Raw genomic sequence first — 15334 nt, 5'->3', positions numbered from 1 at the left:
CAACCGATCCAGGTGAAGAACTGTTTCCTAGGTTGACTCTGACTGTGGTCCCAAGGAAGGTTCGGTGGGAAACAGGTAAATTTTCATATTTAGTTAAAGAAAAAGAAGACGGGCATAGCAGTTGGAAATTTAATCCTTTTAAGGGTTTAAAATACAAAACAGGTGTTACAGCCAGCAAGTTATTGGTCTGGATCAGGACAGCCCCTGAGGGACTACCAGAACACCATAGAAACACCTCACATAGCGTTTGTCAGGGTTACATGGGTAACTCTCAAGGTCAAGGTCGGGAAAGTACCCCGCTAGACTTAGTACTAAGAAAATATCCAGGAAAACGCACTAAGGCCAACCAATGTATGAGAAAGTGGCACAAAAGGTCACATGGGGGCAGGCAATGGCCTTTGGTGGGATCATTTGATCCGGTGATGTGTGAAGCAGTTGCGGTAGAAATACAGAAAAAAGAAATTAAAGATCAGCAGAAGAACGTAAAAAACAACAAAAAACGCACTGAAGAAAAAGAAGTTTTGGCCTTGTTCAAGCAGGAAGCACAGAGGCTACAGCAGAAAAGAGAAAAAATGACAGAGGAAAGATCCAAAGAGACTAAGCCAGTGCACCGAGCTGGGAATCAGAGCCACCCCCATATAAACGTCATGATATGGGAAAGACAGCTGGACAATTTGTATTAGAAACTCGTGAAGAGGACCAAGGCATGGATGTGGAGGGCAAATTCACACTGACACTAAAAGCTCGAGAGCCACAAGGAGACAGGTCCTCAGTCTGTCAAATGGATCATACAAGGTCTCCAAGTCCGAAAGTAAGTGGTCGCACACCACGACCAGCAGGGGGGGCCACAAATAACAGTGACACGGAGGCAGACGAGGATAAAGAGAGAGACCTGAAGGCTCCGCCTGCACATCGAGGTCCACTGAAAACCGTCCCCTCCCACCATAAGTCAGCCGACTGGACCTTCACAGGCTATAGAGGCTCCGAAGAGTGGCACAAGAGCTTCTGTGACACACTGGATCTGGCCAGAAGAGATAATGAAGAACTAGCTGAGCAACTTCGGCTAGCGAAGGAAAGAATACAAAGACATAGGGACACCGAGGAAAGAAGAATATTACAACAGTCGACGCCCAATCAAGGGAATCACATTATACAGCCACCCACCCGAAAGATTTCTGGTGAGATCATCATTGAGACTGCAAAAGAGGCCCGACTCAGGCAAAGACAACAATGTGTAGCCAAAGACATAGCGGCTTTAGAACAGAATATAACCGACTGGATGGACTGCCTGGAACCAGTCAGTCGCACTCGATCTGGAAGACAGTATGGAGCCCGCACAGAAGAAGAGGAGGACGAAGACCTCATATGCCCATTGGTGGTTAGAAATGGTCATCATGTGTATACCCCATGGAGCTGGACAGACATGGTGGGGCTGGCCAACAGACTGCCAGACATCACCCAAGGAGCTGGGAGATGGATAACTGCCTTAGAAGAAGGCACTGCAGGGGTAACCTTGTCTTTAGGTGACATAAAAGCCTTGCTAATGCATGTCATGGGAAAACATGACACTGAAGAATTAGCAGGAAAGGTTGGACTAACACAAATGATGGGCACTAATCAACATGATGAAGTCCCCTTTAATCGCTATAGAAACTCCATGTGGGAAGGACTGAGAAGAAAGTACCCTGAGGTCTTGGATCCCTCTAAATTGGATGATGAGGAGTGGACACTTGAAGAGTGCCCAAAGAAGTTCCTGCACCGATTCCAGAAAAGATGGGCGGAGGAAACAGGAAATGCATGGAACCATTCTCCAGCAACTGAAATCCTGTTTAAAATAACTGTAAAAAAGGCTCTACCAGATGAGGTTCAGAAAGCCCTAGATGGAGTTGTGGGACTATCGAAAATGAATTGGGCTTTATACTCTGAGCATATTTGTCACCATCTTGAAATCTACAAGAAAGAAAAACAAAAAGAAGAAGATGCAGCAAAATCCCTGACGAAAAAATTGGTGCAGATGCAGTTGGGAGAGCTAACCAAAGTCAAGAAAGAAAAAACAAAGACCCAGGCACCAATGATGACCCCTGTTCCTTCTGAGTCGGCAAGCACAGGCCCTACAGCAAACACTGCTGCCACCATACAGGCACCTGTGGTAACAGCCACACAGAGCCCCCAAGGAGCAGCAGGGAGCACTGCTGCAGGAGAAGTCTCGGCACCAGTGGAGCATCACTATCACTACCATAGCACTGGCACACCCGGAAATGGACCCACCTACAGTCATGGGTGGAGAGGAGAGTCACGGAACTTTCAAGGTCAAAGAGGAGGGTGGCGAAGAGGATCTCGCCAACCTTCATTTGGAAGCAGATTCCAAAACTCAGCTCCCAGGAACAGTCAAGCGGGACCGCCTATGGGACCAACACCCCCAATAGGGGATCAACCCTCTAATGAGTGTTGGAGCTGTGGACAACCTGGACATCGAATGAGAAATTGTCCGGCCCGACCTTGGGTTGGACCCTCTGCCTATTGGCAATAGGGAGGCCTAGAGAAGACAGAGGGGGAAACGGTGGCATTGGCTATTTCGATGATACCTAAGGAAGAGCCAACCGTCACTGTTAATATACAAAACAGAGATTTCCCTTTCATGGTGGATACAGGGGCAACATACTCTTGCATAGGGAAAATGGGCGCTCATCTCCCCCTCTCTGGGTCTGTAATTAAGACCATCGGCTTCTCTGGGAAGACTCAAATAATACCTTTTACACGCCCACTTCCTGTAACGATTGCAGGAAAAACAATTGAAGCACCCCTGTTATACTCACAAAATACACCTGTGAATTTGCTGGGAAGAGACATTTTATGTAAGCTACAAACCCAGATAGTGTGTACCCATCAAGGACTGCAAATACACTTTCCTGACGAAGCACTCGCCAACATTATGGTGCTTATGGACATGGAAAACAAGGTCCGACCTGTGCAACCCATGGTATACTGGCTGAAGTTACAACCAGAAAATTCAAATCTTCAACTGCAATGGGAAAAATGGAAGCCCTGGGCCGAACAACACTATGAAGCAGTATATACACCTAGTTTACCTTTACATGTCACCCTGATGTTCGATGCCAAACAAGAACAAACTGACTATGCATGCTGCTGGGATGCATTGATGAATCAACGGCTGTTTCACATAACCACCACAGAAATTTATTTAGGCCCCCAAGGGGCCGCAGCTTCTGTCAAGCTAACTTCAGCTGAACAACAATGGTATCAAGTGCCGAATGCCATGTCTCATGTGACCCTTTTAGTCTCAGAAAAGTACGAATCCCATGACCTAGGTCCAATGGTAAAGACAGCCTCAGAAGTTGAAGAATGGCAAAACATGGAAAGTCCACAAGTACATCTGTCAAAAGACCAGCAGTTTATACGAATTAATTTAAAAGTAAATGATGAGGCTATAGCTCAAAAAGTGGAGCTCAATCCTAGACCAGAGGGACAGATGGTGTTATCGGCCCAACAAGAGAAATTGTTAGAGCAAATACCACCAGTGGTGTGGTCCAAAAGCAAAACGGCTGTAGGACTAGTAAAAACAGCCTTACCAGTAAAAATAAAAGTAAAACCGGGAGCAAAACTGCCTCACCAAAGGCAGTATCCATTAAAACCTCAGGCTATTGAAGGCATAAAACCAGTAATTAAGGGACTAATGGCAGCTGGAGTTCTAATAAAAACTGCAAGCCCATGCAATACTCCTATCTATCCTATCCCTAAAAACAATACCAAAGAGTATCGGCTGGTACATGATTTGCGTCCTATCAATGCAATAATAGAAATGGATGCACCTATAGTACCTGATCCGCATACTATACTATCAAGCATCCCTGCTGGAGCAAAATGGTACACAGTAATCGATCTGTGTTCAGCCTATTTCAGTGTGCCTGTGCACCCAGACTCACAACATTTGTTTGCATTCACATTTCTGGGACAACAGCTAACGTATACACGGCTACCTCAAGGACTGAACCTGTCCCCAGCCATCTTTAACAAAGTCCTGGCTGAAGATTTACAACACCTTGACATACCCAGTACATTGGTGCAATATATGGATGATCTCCTTATTGCATCAGAGACTCAAGAACAGTGTGAAAAAGATTCATTAATTGTATTGCATGCATTGGCAGATGGAGGTCATAAAGTAAGTAAGGACAAATTGCAGTTCTGCAAACAACAAGTAGAATACTTGGGAAGACAGTTGTGTGGGACCACGCGATGTATAGCCCCAAGCCAAGTGGAGGCTATAATCAAGGCTCCCAAACCCCAAACAGTGGGACAGATGCTTTCATTCCTTGGGATGGCAGGGTACAGTCGGCCGTGGATTTGTGATTATGCTATAAAAACTGCACCTTTGCGTGCCATGATTAGAGCAGTGGGGCAAACAAGCAATGCAGCTCTCCTCGTCTGGACAGATCAGGCAACGGGAGCTTTTGAGGCCCTAAAAACAGACATGCAATCTGCTCCCGCGTTAGGTAACCCAGATTATGGGAAACCTTTCCATTTGTATGTTACTGAAAAAGCTGGTTATGCTTGTGCTGTACTAATGCAGGAAACAAATGAAGGAAAACAACCATTGGCCTATTATAGTACAAAGCTTGACAACATTGAAACAGGATTGCCACCATGCTGTCAGGGTCTAGCAGCAGCTGCCTTTGCATTTCAAAAAGCATCATCCATAATCATGGGACATGCAGTAACGTTGTACACGTCGCATCAGTTACATGCCCTGCTAACCAGTCAACGTTTTGTCTTAACACAAGCTAGACGCACTGGATATGAAGTTGTGTTGTCCGCTCCAGAAATAACAATACAACGTTGTCACACGGTGAATCCCGCCACCAAATTGACCACACCGTTAGATGGTACTCCACATAACTGTGTGGCAGAGACAGAGAAATTTTTGAGAGCCAGAGAACATTTGTATAATCACGCCATAGATGCAGATCTAACCCTGTTCGTGGATGGCTCATGCTTTCGGGATGCCGCGGGATTACATGCGGGTATGGGGATTGTTAAACTAAACACGGATGGCGAGACCTTTGAATTACTGGAGTCCCAAGGAATTGATCAGCCTTGTTCAGCCCAACTGGCAGAAATTAAAGCCTTAACTATGGCTTGCCAGATAGCTAAAGATCAACGTGTTAATATCTACACAGACTCAGCCTACGCTTATGGCGTATGTCATGTACATGCAAACATTTGGAAACAAAGGGGATTCCTGAGAGCAGATGGCACCCCTGTCACTCATGGAGAAGCGATTTCCCAACTGTTACAAGCTCTCCAATTACCGTCTGAGGTAGCCATCATTAAATGTGCAGGTCATCAAAAGAATAATAACATCATAGCTCAAGGTAACAACCTAGCAGATGACGCAGCTCGCAAAGGAGCACAAGGAGAAAATATGTTTCCCCTGCTAACCATCCAAGATTGTGCCCCACTGGTTTCACTTGACGCACTGATAGTGGCTCAAAGTAGGGCCAGTGGAGAAGAAAAACGAATGTGGGTTAAACGAGGCGCTATTGAGACACGCAGTCAGGGGCCAGCGGACAAGCTGTGGCGCAGTAGTCATGGACATTTTGTGTTACCCACCAATTTATTACGACATGCAATCATTTGGGCCCACGGACCCGATCATTGTTCGCGAGTCCAAATTATGAACAAACTAAAAGCTGTCTGGTGGTCACCATATATGGCAGCTACAGTGGACCGTTTGTTGAATGAGTGTGAGGTATGTGCACAGTACAATGTCCGGAAATCATTCACAGCCCCTTTAGCCCACATTCCGGTCCCTGATGGGCCATTCAGACATCTTATGATGGATTTCATAGACATGGGAGCTGAAAATCGAGTTAAACGAATGAGATATGTTTTGGTAGTGATATGCAGATTCAGCCGATGGATTGAGGCAGTAGCCTCTGCAAATCAAGACCATAAAACGGTAGCCAAATTCTTGTGCCGAGATGTCTTTCCAAGATTTGGCATTCCAGATACTATCTCATCTGACAACGGTAGGGCTTTTGTAGCCAAGGTTACACAAGAAACATTCAAACAATTGGGTATCAAACAGAAGTTTGGGTGTGTTTATCACCCTCAATCAAATGGGGCAGTGGAACGGGCTAATGGCATTTTAAAGAACAAACTAGCAAAAATCATAGCAGACAGCAATGGCAAACTAACCTGGCTGGATGCGTTGCCGCTTGTTTTATTGTCAATGCGCTCACAAACTAACCGACTAACCCATTTGACACCATTTGAAGCTCTTACAGGTCGGCCGATGCCTATTCCATACCTGAGAGGACCCTACGAAGGACCATCGCTGGAGCAGCTACAAGACGAATGGCATAATTATCTGAGACAGTTAACCCAAATACACAAAACTATCTTTTTGCAGGTCAAAGGTGCTACAGAAGACAGAGAAGCAGAGATTCCACTCGAAAATCAGAGCATCCAGCCTGGTGATCTGGTTTACGTCAAGGTGTTCAAAAAGAAGTGGGACAGGCCCCGCCGAGAAGGTCCTTTTAAAGTTATTCTTGCCTCACGTACAGCAGTCAAAGTAGACGGTAAGGACACTTGGTTTCATTTAAACCACTGCTGTAGGGTTGGTGGCCCAGCGCCCCTGCGGCCTCGGCAAGCTCGTCTTGGCAGAGCCGCCGGGCCAAGGGGGGAAGCAGGAGAAGCCAGAGACCCTACAGCAGCACCGAGGGACGGCCACGCCTCCCTGCAGCCAGAAGAAGCACCGAGGGAAGGCCACGCCTCCCTGCAGCCAGGCGAACACCGGCCAAGGCGCTCACAGAGACTGATTGAACAAAGACGACGCACAGCTTCAGAGAGTAGTGGATCCCTGCCAGATAGAGCAGCGACAGACTCAGATGCAGACTCAGAGACAACTGGAGACGTAGGCCAACAGACAGACAGAAATACAGACCGACAGATAGACAGGCCACAGGAGACATCAGACTCGGACAGCAACTCAGTAGATTTACCGACAGAAGAACCGCAGGAAGTACAACCCAGACAAAGCACAGATACACCACACATCCCTAGTGACAGCTCATCTAGTGACGGCTCACTTAGTAGCACATCTAGTAGCACATCTCAACAGTCATCAGAGCAATGATTAAGAATTATTCAAGGGATTGACAATACTACTGGTGGTCAGTATGGGAGAAAATAGACATCCAAAACATACAACGGACTGTGCCGTGGCCATGGCCGCAATAGCAGCTAAACAAGGCATTCTAAACACAGGAAAAACATATAATTTGGTATACATTAAATCAAAAGCCTACAAGAACATAGGAATACAGGGAAAGCTGGGGGATTACATATTAAGCGAAGCCATTAGCATCAAATGTGAAGAGGAGGGAACACTCAACATAGAGGTAATTTGTGATAAAAGAGGATGCAGGGAAACCAAGCAAGACGTAACTGTTACAGTACATGAAGCCACAAAATGGGTAAAAATCAAACCAAGGAAAAAGAGGACAATTAGAAGCCTAGAAACAAGCAGTCACTTAGGGAGATGGGATCCCAGTACAGACCTAGCCCGCACACAAGGGTTGAAGACCAATTTATTTTACCAATGGTTGAAATTTTCGGCTAGGCAGATCAGTGAAAAGCCTTGCATAGCCTGTCACCGGAAAGGTGTGATACCTCAGGCTAAACCCCTACCTGATATCAACAACTGTTATAGGAGTCCCCAACATAACTCAGACCAAGCAGAATGCTATACACAATGTGTTATGAAAATGGCAGTAGGTGATGAAAAATATGCTGCCGATAGTAAACTTTGTCCAGTGCCCCTAAGTACAGAAGGAACCGTTCCACCTATGATTAAAATAGAGAAAGGGATGATACACCCATTCTGTATAGCTAAAGGCTTAGTAGCACAATACATAAGCGATTGGCAGGTAGGGACGACCCAGCCAAAACACCACATACAGTGTATGCAAAAGCAGCAAGAATACAAACCGGCCAAAACAGCATGGAACATTACCGTCTGTCACACCCTGCTAGCAGCAGGCATACAGTGTGAACAAATAGTACCGGCCACAGGGGGGTCTGTAATTGGACTGAATCTCACCCATGCTTCATGGGTATCTACTCCAAATTTAGCTAAGGGAACGGTACCCTTAGCTGACATCTTTTGGATATGCGGACAAAAAAGGAAACTCCTGTCATCGCTGTCCCCTAATTGGAAGGGCCTTTGTGCTCCTGTGATGCTCACAGGAGCTATAACAGTAATTGAAATGCCAAATTCAATACAACCCATGCCACAGAAACTTCGTAAGAAAAGAGGAATAATGACGTTTAAAACAGACTACAACATCACAGTAAGAAACGGGATACCAGAAGGGATACCCCGACAGTTAGAAGCCATAGACAGTAGCAGAGTTAAAGCAGATGAAGATGCGGATAAATGGGGATGGGCATTGGCTCTGTTCGGGGTTACTCCAAAAATCCGTTCTAGGTTCCAGGAGGTGCAGTGGATTAATTACTTGTGGTATAATCAGCAAAGATACCTGAACTGGACATTGGCAGCAGTAGGAGCCTTAACCGAACAACTGCACGCCACCTCGCTAATGACAATGCAAAATAGATTAGCTATCGAGATGATGATGGCTGATGAACAAGGAGTTTGTATTATGATCAAAGCCACCGAATGTTGCACAGCTATTCCCATGCGTACAGGGGAAGACGGAAATTTGACAGAGCTCTTAATCACACTTGAAGAGATGCAACAGGAACTGTTAAGTAACTTCATAGGAGGGAGAAATGAAACTGACGATTCTGGATACATTGTAGGGAATGGAATGAATATTGGCCCACTGTTTTCACTGTTTGGGACTCTAAGGAGAGGGTGGATATCATGGAAAGACTGGTTGTACCAGATAGGTGTAATCTTGGCACTAACAGATATTCTGATCAGCCCAGTACCTCTGGAGGAGGATCAGCAGGGGTAGACCTTAGCCGAACTCACCCACCAGGACAGAGGGGAGCTTTGTACAGGCTGCTAAATGCCCAGAGTGTCCCACCCACTTGCCTGTGCGACATCAACAATACTCCCCCCACACACGAAATGCCTTCCCCCTTGTACTTCCTGTCCCCTGGACAGCACAACCTTAATCTGGTCATGGTCACCCCACAGGACATGGCAATCTTGGTTCGAGAGCTTCGTCTTCCACAAGAGTCTGTTCCAAAAACCTTGGAGCAGCTCCTGCCCCTCACAAATCACATTCCCCATGAGCTATTTGAGGAAATCATGCCACAACTAAGTCAGACAGCTGCATACCTGTTCAGGATACACCGTGACAATGCCAACATCTCTTGTGCTCAGGAGGGCCTCCATACTCAACTGTGTGGTCTTCAGTCTAGTATGGACATGCTAGCCAGCATGATGGAGCATATGGAAAGGGAGCAGCTAGGACTGGCCACCACCACCCTGAATGTGGGCAAGAATTCTCTGGGGGCCCTGTACAACCTGGCCAAGCAGCACAAGGAGCTGGAAAGATCCATCAGAGAACTGCACGACTGTCTGAAAGCCAGAATTCCTGATCCTCCCCCCACTACCCCTGAAAGGCCAACCTCCCCATGTTCCCCAACTTCTCCCAAAACTTCAGATGCTGAGTAAATGCTGAGGAGCGCGGACTGACGTAATGGCACTGAACACGGACTATGATCTTGGTTCTTGAGTTTGAATTGCGGACTGGTTTCAGAAATCTGAGTGTAACTAAAAACAAAGAAGGATATATGTTAGTAACGAAAGTTGGGTAAATGTCTGTCCTTACCATCATCTGCGTAACACAGATTAAGCTAAATGCATACACATAGATATCACATTGCAAAGTTATAAAAAGGGGACCCTTACACGGCGTGTTTGTAGATTTAGTAGTAAAAATGCACCATAGGGACCCCTTTTTCTTAAATTATAGCATGCCTCAAGAGACATGCATCGCCTAAATTTGGCGTCTGGCCAAAAAGGGCATTAGAAAACAAGCTGAAAAAGAAGAAAAACAAAGTGGAGAATGTTGAGAAATGGCCTGTAATGAAAACCATTATATGATTGACTAAGGCAAATGACTTAAGGACGGACATGAAGGGAAACCATTTATTGTGTTTATCATTTAACTAGACATAGCTGCGCTAACCTTAGAATAGTTTCTTGATTGGTTGACTAAATAGTGGTAACGTAGGGGTTATTTGATGCATTTAAATAATAAATGTGTGACGCTTTAACAAAATAATATGTAGAACCAAGTATAATGGGTTGGAGCCTCTGGTTGAGTGAGTCAGTAGATGCCAGAAGATGATTGGTTGCACTGATGTCAATGTGAAGCCTTTACTTTGCCATGATTAAGAGGTTGATGTAACTTGTTTTATGTGGCCATTTTAAGTGCCTTGAATTACACCAAAACTCAATGTTTGAATGTCACCTTGTGTTGATATAATCCAGCTAATTGCTCACCTTGTGCCTTAGTATGTAGGTTCACCTGCACTGCAATATATTTACCGTGTGAAGTATCACTGATATTCATATCCGCACCAGAGTTATCAGTAACTCGAGTGATGTGTTTTTCTTTTTTATTGCAATGCACAAATGAGGATGTCTTGTCAGTAAACAACCCAAGAGTATAGTTGATGTAATGGGACTCTTTCGAGTCCCAGAGGAGGGACTGTAGAAGAATTTTTAGGTCCATATTTGAACTGTGATGAACTATCAAGTGTCCTGATCCGAACTGTATGTCCTCTGGTTGAACTAGCAGGTGTTCAACCCAAAAAAAGGGCTCTATTAGTCATTTAGTCTGTCAGGGGCTTTCCAAGGCCTTTTAGGTGCTTTCCCGCAGGCCGCGTGCAGGGGCCTCAGGCCAGCTGCATGTGTGGCTGAGGCCACGTGCGGAGGGGGCCTCAGGCCAGCTGCACCTGTGGCTGAAGGTCTTTTAAAAAAATCAGTTGTAAATCCTTCATGTTTTAATGGGAGCGTTTGTCACATTGAAATAATGGCCTAACACCTGCTTAGGGTTCACTAGAGGACGCTTCCCATAGAAAACCATGTCTTGGGAATGAAATAAATAAAAAAGTCGAAGGAGGAGCGATGCCCGCGGGTCTCCAATAAATAGACGAGCGCGGTTGTCATATTCAGTCTCTCTAGAGGACTCAGTTTGTCTAAGCTTTGTGTCGAAGGCTTAAATAAACTTAAAAACTCTGTGCATTTTATCTTGCTTAAGGCTGAATTATTCTAAAGTGTTGTGTCATTTTCTAGCATATCACTTGCAATTAGTTTGTGTTATCTAAAAGACGACATCCTGAGAAGACTAAAGACGAGCCGCGACAAGCTCTTCTTTTGTTTTGGCCCAAGTCTGGGAAATGAAGTCTATTCGGGGGACAAACACATGCTGCTTCTATTTGGCAAAGCTGGTGCTTAGTAGTCTAATCCAAAGACAAAGCATACTGCAGTTTCTTGCCCTTTCACCTTCCCAAAATGCTGGTGCTACCAGCAGGGGTTGGGGTTTAATCCCAGGCCTATGGGGACTTCTAGAGTAAAGGAGGAAGACCAAAACATTGTTATCTACCCCCACTCCTCAAGGCTAGCTAAATGGTGTGCATGAGGACTTCAGTCTCCTAGTATGTTGGAGACTGAAACCCAGCATGTGGCATCAGATTTTACTATTGATCAATATTCTGCTTAGGAGTTACTTATAGAGTCATGAAGTCCCTAGACAGACATCTTTGGTGATGCCCGTACCCTTGCACGAGAATGAAGTTCCTGGTATTTCCTGTCTTACTCTGTGATTGGGGAAAATTGGATGCTGACAAGCATCTTAGGTGAGGACTGGATGTCTTTGGTGCTTTGTCTCTTCAGAGGATCCTTTGGTACCAATGGAATGGCTGCCAAACAAAACCATTACTAAGAAAGAGTGAGGCGTGCTACCTCTGCGCTGAGGGATTGGATATGTGACTTATTTCTTTGGGCGTGATCCAGCTTGCAGGTGCTTCAGTGTTGACGACCCCAGCAACAGGAAAAGGCCACAGGGACTCTCGTATTTCTCCTGGCTCCACCAGATTGATGGTTACTTACAAGAGTTGTGGATGGAGCCATTGATTGCCATTTGGTCTACCCAGGATGGTGTTATAGGGTAGGGACACAGCAGCACAAGCACATGCTTCTTGACCACTATTGCACAGTCTGAGCACAATATGTTGTTGTTGCAGTCTTCTGCATCAACTTTCTTCTACCATCTGTAATATGAAACTGTGTCTGATTCATTGATTGCAAATCTTGATCGATAAACGCCGGATGAGTTCATTTTGAGAGCAGCGGCCGGCGAGCGAGTGAATTAGACCAGAAGCATTAGTTTGCAGAATGACTTCTCTCGTTGCTGCATAAGCTGAACGGTCCTGACACCCCAACAATGCCGCGCTTTACGCGCCTGCCCACACCCCACTCCACCCTGTTTGCTCTGCATCTGATTTTTAATGACAAAATGCATTGAAACAATCGGCGGGACTCCCCTCTCAATCCGCCGGCATAGTAAAGGGAGCTTATGCGGTTCCGGTCTCCAGGATTTCAGACGGCTAACAAAACAGCTGTTATTTGCGCTCGGCTGGCTGGCTGCAATCCTTTTCAGCCCCAGGAAAAGAGGCTGTGCGAGTCAGCCGGGCTGAATGAGGCAGTGCGGCCGCGGCCCTTCTTCACCTACTAACGTGATTAGCACCGTGTCGCTCCGTACCTCTCAGCATTATTACATCCTGATGTAAAATATTAGAATCATATTCATACCACGATAAATAAAGCCTTGTTTGTGTGACTAGCAATTTGCAGTGGTTTTAATAAATGAAAAGACCATCTGTTGCGTAAAATCATGAAAAGAATGCTCAAATTTTATTTGTACAAAAAAGCAAAAACACAACAGGCGGTGTTTGGAAGCAATGCAAACTTTGATTTTGTTTGTTTGTTTTTGCCACAGAACAAGTAGTCGCTGTATTCCAACTCGTGCTTCTAAGAAGCAAGTCGCTTTTCAGAGCTGAACAGTGAAAGCACTCGTAAGAGAACTGGAAACGTTTCAAAACCTTTCAGTCTAAAGGTGCAAGGTTACACTGTTAATGAAAAGCCGCCATGGATTGAATGAACTGTGAAGGATGACGTGGACGCGCTCGGCTAGTTTAATAAAACACATGGATTATGTACAATTCAGGAACTTTGGTCAAAGACATAAATTCCAAATAATTTATAGCTCTGAAAGCTGAACACAATGACATAAGAAAATTTTCCATCTAAAAATGACATAAAGTGCGATGTTCCTCATATAAAAATATACTCTTAGAATTGTTTTGTAAGTTACATAAAGCCTAAATAAACATTTCTGAATACATTAAGGTTGCTGTCCAAAAATAGCTTTCAGGCCTTTGATCGTCTCATACCCCCTTCTGTGTGGTTAGGGCTCATGCCGTCCACCCAGACAGGCCTAAACCGCACTGGAAGGCTTTGTGTAAGCAGAGGCCACACTGTGGAATTCCATGTCTCTGCTGTTCATGGGAACGTTCGACATATCTGAACCTGGTTGCACCTCCGATGAGGCTCGAGGTCTTTTCTCAGGAGCCAACAGCCCTTTGAAAACAGAGCGGTGAAGGCAGTCGGGGGTGAAAAGTGCGGTTCATCAAGACGAGTCGGATGCCTAAAATAGCGTTTTCTGCTGCTTCTGGCTCTTGGTGTAACAAAGGGTCTTGGCCAGCATTACAAACTCCAAACTGTTGGAGCCCCACGCGAAGGCTACAGAAATTTGAGTGCAAAAGAAAGAGAAGTAAACTACAGCTTAAATACACCATGAGTAATGCCTAAAACATGGAAATAGTTCGGCTTGCTAAATGTTTTCAGTGGTTGCGCCCACAATTCTTTAGTCCCGGATTGAAATTTCTCAGTAGCAATTGAATGTCACAAGGTGATGAAAGCCGGTTGAAGCATGAAACATTTTTCTACTTAAATAATGTTTTCAGTGTTCAAACAGAATACAGTGTGAGCATACAGTCGGATATTCCACAACTTCCAGCGTTATCTTCCCGTTGTCTTCGTTTCAGGTAGCCAGAAACACTTTGAGTGTCTTGCAAGTCGACATCCAGGCTTTTATCTTTGAAGATTTTAAAGGCCAACATCAAATCCTTGCACAGTTTTGCACTACAGCCCCAACTCTGTCAAACCAGAGATGGTATGGAATGTGAAAAAAACAAAATGCAATGATTATTAAATTTACTTTAACTACAGTTTCAGTGCAGACATCATGAGCTCAAGCTGTCATGTTTTTTCTGATCAACTTCATTTCATTTGTTAATACACATCCATTCCTGCATTTAAGGCCTACAACACATTCCGAAAAAGTTTAGATGCTAAAGCGTTGGCCATTTTTTGTTTTTTGTAATGTTGCCATTCCTCCTCACAGCACTTAAGACATTTTGGCATTAAGGTGCCAAGCGACTAAGTGTTTCAGGTCTTGTTTCGTCCCGTTCTTCTTGCAAACACATTTTTAAGGTGAGCAACACTATGAGGTTGTTACATTTTCCTTTTCAAAATTCTCCACACTATCCTCTTCTTGCTCAGCCTTGCCTTTGTAATGTATGCGAAATGTAGTTCTGCAGTCATGTTGAATGATGCATGGACATCCCTGGAAAAAATAGAATCTTGAAGCACATGTTGCCCAAAATGTGCTTTTCTGCATTTATGCTGCCATCACAGAAGTCTAAATGATCTTTGCAAAGGGCACTGACACAACCTCATACTATGGTAGACCTTGGCTTTTGGACTTGTTTCTGATAACATTCTGGATGGTCCTTTTTGTCTTTGTTCTGAAGCATACTATGTATATTTCTTTCAGTAAAACATCTGGAATACCAATTTGTCTGATTACATTACACATTTCCACTGTGTGATGGTCCAACCCAGATGCCTCCAAGCCCATAGAAGTCTGTTGCTTCTGGACAGTTTTGCTGTAAGGCATCTTTTTTGCCCCATAACTCTGTATTTTAGTGCTTGACAAAAAATTCCCAAAGTAATCCCTTGCATGTGGTTATACCAGCTGTTGATGAATGACTGTTCTTGATGCAGTGCTGTCGAGGGATCAGAGATCATGGGTGTTCAGCTTAGGCTTGCACCCTTGCCCTTTATGTACAGAAATTCCTCTAGATTCCTTGAATCAGTTAATATTATGTGCTGTAAAGGGAAACATATGCCCTTCCCAGCTTTCTTTGATGAATATTGTTTTTAAATGTTTCAATAAGTTTCTCATGCATTTGTTGACAAATT

General features: G+C 44.7%; 1 long non-coding RNA gene across 1 annotated transcript in view; it reads right to left on the bottom strand.

Annotated features, from left to right (window-relative positions):
* Positions 1-15254, bottom strand: part of LOC117504367 — a 251091-nt gene extending 235837 nt beyond the window's left edge. The window contains exons 1-2 of the long non-coding RNA XR_004558775.1: positions 14822-15254; positions 14615-14780 (exon numbers count right to left, since the gene is read on the bottom strand). This is a non-coding gene — a long non-coding RNA (uncharacterized LOC117504367). The remainder of the gene's footprint in view (positions 1-14614; positions 14781-14821) is intronic.
* Between the last annotated feature and the right edge of the window lie 80 nt (positions 15255-15334).

Source organism: Thalassophryne amazonica, chromosome 22, assembly GCF_902500255.1.
Source record: "Thalassophryne amazonica chromosome 22, fThaAma1.1, whole genome shotgun sequence".
Classification (NCBI taxonomy): domain Eukaryota; kingdom Metazoa; phylum Chordata; class Actinopteri; order Batrachoidiformes; family Batrachoididae; genus Thalassophryne; species Thalassophryne amazonica.
This window is presented reverse-complemented; position numbering and strand designations above follow the sequence as displayed.